The sequence below is a fragment of the Crotalus tigris genome, unplaced genomic scaffold (assembly GCF_016545835.1).
Source record: "Crotalus tigris isolate CLP2741 ecotype Arizona unplaced genomic scaffold, ASM1654583v1 scf7180000020990.9691751010:1144802, whole genome shotgun sequence".
Taxonomy (NCBI): domain Eukaryota; kingdom Metazoa; phylum Chordata; class Lepidosauria; order Squamata; family Viperidae; genus Crotalus; species Crotalus tigris.
In genome coordinates this window covers 99,001-105,000 of record NW_024098300.1, presented here as the reverse complement: position 1 = coordinate 105,000, position 6,000 = coordinate 99,001, and the positions used below count along the sequence as shown (strand labels likewise).

General features: G+C 47.2%; 1 protein-coding gene across 5 annotated transcripts in view; it reads right to left on the bottom strand.

Moving 5' to 3' along the window:
• AXL (AXL receptor tyrosine kinase) overlaps positions 1–6,000 on the bottom strand; it is a 52,151-nt gene that overhangs the window by 24,237 nt on the left and 21,914 nt on the right. The window lies entirely within an intron of this gene.

Below are 6,000 nucleotides of genomic sequence, written 5' to 3'. Positions count from 1 at the left end.
CTTTCTTGCCCGAGGCAGGACTAGAACTCACTGCCACCTGGTGATTAATCAACGTCATCCAGCCAGCTTTCTTGCCTAAGGCAGGACTAGAACTCACCGCCGCCTGGTGATTACTGAATGTCATCCAGCCAGCTTTCTTGCCTAAGGCAGGACTAGAACTCACCGCCGCCTGGTGATTACTCAATGTCATCCAGCCAGCTGTCTTGCCTAAGGCAGGACTAGAACTCACCGCCGCCTGGCGATTACTCAACGTCATCCAGCCAGCTTTCTTGCCTAAGGCAGGACTAGAACTCACTGTCACCTGGTGATTACTCAATGTCATCTAGCCAGCTTTCTTGCTTAAGGCAGGACTAGAACTCACCGCCGCCTGGCGATTACTCAATGTCATCTAGCCAGCTTTCTTGTCTAAGACAGGACTAGAACTCACCGCCGCCTGGTGATTACTCAATGTCATCCAGCCAGCTTTCTTGCCTAAGGCAGGACTAGAACTCACCGCCGCCTGGTGATTACTCAATGTCATCCAGCCAGCTTTCTTGCCTAAGGCAAGACTAGAACTCACTGTCACCTGGCGATTGGCCCAAAGTCACCCAGCTCGAAGTCCATGTATGCTGGCTGGGGAATTCTGGGAGCTGAAGTCCGCCCATTTTAAAGCTGTCAAGGCTGAGAAGCACTGGCTTAGTGGATGCCCAAAAAGTCTGATGTCCACAGCTACTATCTTAGACAGCGAGCAGAATTTGAATCTGGGGGTGCCTTAAACTTTGATGCTTGGGAACTCTGCATTTTAAGCTTGCTTCTATGGCCCTTCAGGGAACCAGGATATTTGGAGAAAGGCTGAAGTTTGTTTTGTTTCCTGAGTGATACTCGATGGTGTCATGGTTAGAGAATCTAAGTCATTTCTCTTTCCTTTCTTCAGCTGTTTTGGAAGAATTGCTGAGGGTCAACGTATAAAGAATAAACAGATTTTTTTGACCACAAAGAATTGGAAGAAGGGATTCCTGGTTCGAATCCTGCCTCTTTTCGCGCTGGTGGTCTGGGCTGATCTCTTTGGGAGAAAAGCCGGGGCGATAGAAGTAAACTTGGAAACCTCTTGCCATAGGCTAAATAAATAAAATTTAAAACTTCTTTCTCCAGACAGGAAATGATGGTTAAACCGAGTGAACTCTGCAAAGCAAAGACGCTAATTTGACGGAAACCTTACGAAGTCAAGAGGGAGATTGATAGACATTCACTAAAAACTGTTTATTTCCTCTGCATGGGAACTCTTGGTGAGGAGGCAAAGAGAGAGCTCCATCTGCAGAGAATCTAGCACGCTGGATACTTGAGAAAAAGATCTGAGAGTAATCCCCAGAATTCCCTAGAGGCAGCTCTTCCTTTAATATGAAACAGGAGACACGTGTGTGTCAGAACGAAGACGGGATCAAAAAAAAAAAAAATCAAACTGTACATGTCCTGGACGACGCAACCCAGTTCAGCGTTTTGATGGGAATTGCCTCTTTGGCTAAATACAGAAGGTCCTTGACTTACAACCCATTCGTTTAGTGACTGAAGTTACAAAGGCACTGAAAAAAGTGACTTATGACCAATTTGCACACTTCCAACCGTTGCAGACTCCCCACGGTCACGTGATGAAAATTCAGACGCTTGGCAACTGGCTCATATTTATAATGGTTGCGGTGTCCCGGGGTCATGTGATCCCCTTTTGCGACCATCTGACAAACAAAGTCAAGGGGGGGGGGAAGAGCCAAATTCACTTATTGATGTTAGTTGCGAAGTCGTGTCCGACCCATCGCGACCCCATGGACAACATTCCTCCAGGCCTTCCTGTCCTCTACCATCTTCTGGAGTCCATTTAAGCTCACGCCTGCTGCTTCAGGGACTCCATCCAGCCACCTCCTTCTCTGTCGTCTCCTTCTTCTCTTGCCCTCCATCTTTCCCAGCATCAGGCTCTTCTCCAGTGAATCCTTCCTTCTCATTAGGTGGCCAAAGAACTGCAGTTTCAACTTCAGGATCTGGCCTTCTAAAGAGCAGGCAGGGTTGATCTTTTCTAGAACCAGCCGGCTTGATCGCCTTGCAGTCCAGGGGACTTGCAGGAGTCTTCTCCAGCTCCAGATTCACTTAACAACTGTCAAGCCCCAGGAAAATCAGAAAATCCAGGCAGTTCGAATGAGCATAAAGATTTATTGCAAGCTTAAGTTCTCTACAAGAATCTGACCTACTAATGGCCCAACCAAACTGGCGGAAGATAAGAGTGAATGGAATTCAAGGTGGGCTGGACTTGGATCTCACGTGGGCGTGAAGGAACTCATGACTGATGATGTGTTTGACACACACCCCTCCCTCGGGCTTAGCCGGATCCTCTCCTACAACAACTTTGTTATTAACAACTGTAGCAATTCACTTAACAGCTGGCTGGGGAATTCTGGGAGTCGAAGTCCACACGTTTTAAACTCGCCAAGGTTGGACACTCCGGGTTGAGGTTTCCCCACAGCAGCCAAGTCTTTGAATATGCTGTTGTGTGTGTTGGAATTTAGCCCAGATTTAACAATAAGCAGCCCCACAATGGATGTTCTTGTCCTGATCATACCGTTCCTGCAAGGGGCTGGGTCAAACCAGTGGGCACTGGCAGCCACCTGGACAAACAGCAGGCAGAGAGGAAACAAGGCAGGGGGCACATAATTGAGTGCCATGCGCGCTGGGAGAGAACCAAATGCCACAAGGGCTGAAAACAGGAAAGGACTCGTCAGATTAACATGTCTAGTCCATCCACCGCGGCTTATACCACTTTCTGACCACATCATTTCTGCAAAGAATGAGTCAGCCAGAGGCAAATATTCCCAGCAGCCGGCAGAGACAGATGTCCAGATTTCAGAGAAGAGCAACTAAGATAATCAAAGGTCTGGAGACTAAAACATACGAAGAACAGCTGCAGGACTTGGGGTTTGGCTAGCCTCAAGAAAAGAAGAAATAGAGGAGACATGATAGCAGTGTTTCAGTATCTGAGGGGCTGCCATAAAGAAGAGGGCATCAACCTATTCTCCAAAGCCCCTGAAGACAGGACAAGAAGCAACAGATGGGAACTAATCAAGGAGAGAAGCAACCTAGAACTAAAAGAGAAATTTTCTGACCATTGGAACAATTAACCAGTGGAACAACCTGCCTCCAGAAATAGTGGGTGCTCTAGCACTGGAGATTTTTAAGTAGACCAGTGTTTCTCAACCTTGACAATTTTAAGGCATGTGGACTTCAACTCCCAGAATTCCACAGCCAGCATTGCCTTAAAATTGTCAAGGTTGAGAAACACTGGACTAGACAGTCACTTGTCTGAGATGGTATAGGTTCTCCTGCTTGAGCAGGGGGCTGGACTAGAAGACCTCCAAGGTCTCTTCCAGCTCTATTCTATTCTATACAGGAGATTCAAAAATGTTTTTTTTTTATCCTGTCCATTTCCAGTTCTTTGCCCCACTACTTATGGGAGTAGTAGGCAAGAAAAGCCAAAGGTACAGGTACAAATTAGGTGAAAACTGGCTCAGTAGCAGTAACTGCAAGAAGGATCTTGGAGGATCCTTAAACATGAGTCAGCCGTGTGCGGCAGCAGCCAGAAAAGCCAACACAGTGCTAGGCTGCATTAACAGAGGGATAGAATCAAGATCACGTGAAGTGTTAATACCACTTTACAAGGCCTTGGTAAGGCCACACTTGGAATACGGCATCCAGTTTTGGTCACCACGATGTAAAAAAAGAGGTTGAGACTCTAGAAAGAGTGCAGAGAAGAGCAACAAAGATGATCAGGGGGCTGGAGGCTAAAACATATAAGGAACGGTTGCTGGAATTGGGGATGTCTAGTCTGATGAAGAGAAGGATGAGGGGGGGACGTGATAGTAGTCTTCCAGTATCTCAGGGGCTGCCCCAAAGAAGAGGGAGGATCAAGCTATTTTCCAAAGCTTCTGAAGCAATCGATGGTCCAAGATGCTAACCCCTTCTTTCTGCTATCCCTCCACCCATCCTGAAGACCAGCCTTCTTCAAGCTGGAGCCCGCCAGATGGGCGGAATTCAACCCCCAGGAATCTCCACTCAGGAACCACACACAGAAACAAGCACACACAAAAAACCCACCTTAACCAGTTTTAAAGCAAAGGCAGGACCGGAAGTATGCCACACATCTTCCACCTCCTTTTGCTGTGCTTTAAGCCTCGTTTGGAAGAGGCCAGATTGCCCCCCACCACCACCACACCCCTCCTTCCCGGTATTCCTACGGGCTTTGATTCCAAAGCTTGAATCACCAGCCTGTCACCTCCAGACCAACATTCTCTGCCTTTGACTCAGCACCAAACAGAACGAAGATTAGTTTATTGGACGGGATGAGTTGCTGAAGGAACGCAGACATATGGAGCGGGGCCAGGCAGATACCCACCATCCACGCGTGCCTGCAGGCAGTGCAAGAACATGGGATCTTAATTAAACATTGCTTGGGGGGGGGGGTTGTCAACCTATTCTTCAAAGCCCCTGAAGGCAGGACAAGAAGCAAGGGATGGAAACTAATCAAGAGGAGAAGCAACCTGGAATTAAGGAGAAACTACCTAACAGTGAGAACAATTAACCAGTGGAACAACCTGCCTCCAGAAGTTGTAAATGATCCAACACTGGACATTTTTAAGAAGAGATTGGATAGGCATTTGCTTGAAATGGTAGAGGATCTCCTGATTGGACTAGAAGACCTCCAAGATCCCTTCCAGCTTTATTATCCTGTCTTCAGCCCCCACTTTGCCAGACTGAGAAGCTTGGCTGAGCTCAGCTCTGGGGAAGGGGGAGACAATGAGAGAAAGGGGACACTAGGAAGACCACCTGGGTGGCCACGATGCCAGCAGGGCCTCCTGCAAGCCAGCTGAACTTACGTCTGCCAAATTGCTGCGTTTGTGTTTTCTCTTGGCATAAACAGAACCTGTCTCGCTTTGTCCCTCGGTTGCCTCTGGCCCAACTAGTCTGACGAGGCTGGGAAGATTTATTTCAGGGAATTTCGTTTTATTATCTACTTTGGGATGAGTTTCAAAAGCTTTTTCGAAAACCTGTCTGACTAGCACGAGGGAGGGGCATTTTTATAATCAGGCTGAGTCTCTCCTCTTCTGGTTCTGCTTTAAAGAACATTCAGGCTCCCATCAGTGTATGTTTGTGTCGATGTGCGACCAGGTGTGTCTGTGCACAGGTGCATCTGTGTCGGAATGTACATGACGTCCTCAACTTACAACCCTGCGTTGACAACAGCATGGAAAAAATGGACATGACTTACGAGTGGACTTCAACTCCCAGAATTCCCCAGCCATCATATAACTTTAACATGAGTGAGCTTCAGCTCCCATAATTCCTCAGCCATCCTAAAACTTGAAGATGAGTGGACTTCAGTTCCCAGAATTCCCCAGCTCCCATTTAACTTTAACATGAGTGGACTTCAACTCCCAGAATTCCTCAGCTCCCATTTAACTTTAACATGAGTGGACTTCAACTCCCAGAATTCCTCGGCTGCCATTTAACTTTAACATGAATGGGCTTCAGCTCCCAGAATTCCTCAGCTGCCATTTAACTTTAACATGAGTGGACTTCAACTCCCAGAATTCCTCAGCTGCCATTTAACTTTAACATGAGTGGGCTTCAGCTCCCAGAATTCCTCAGCTGCCGTTTAACTTTAACATGAGTGGGCTTCAGCTCCCAGAATTCCTCAGCTGCCATTTAACTTTAACATGAGTGGGCTTCAGCTCCCAGAATTCCTTAGCCGTCATTTAACATGAATGGGCTTCAGCTCCCAGAATTCCTCAGCCGTCATTTAACTTTAACATGAATGGGCTTCAACTCCCAGAATTCCTCAGCTGCCATTTAACTTTAACATGAGTGGGCTTCAGCTCCCAGAATTCCTCAGCCGTCATTTAACATGAATGGGCTTCAGCTCCCAGAATTCCTCAGCTGCCATTTAACTAATACTTCCTTATAACAATAAGGTAACATTCCTGG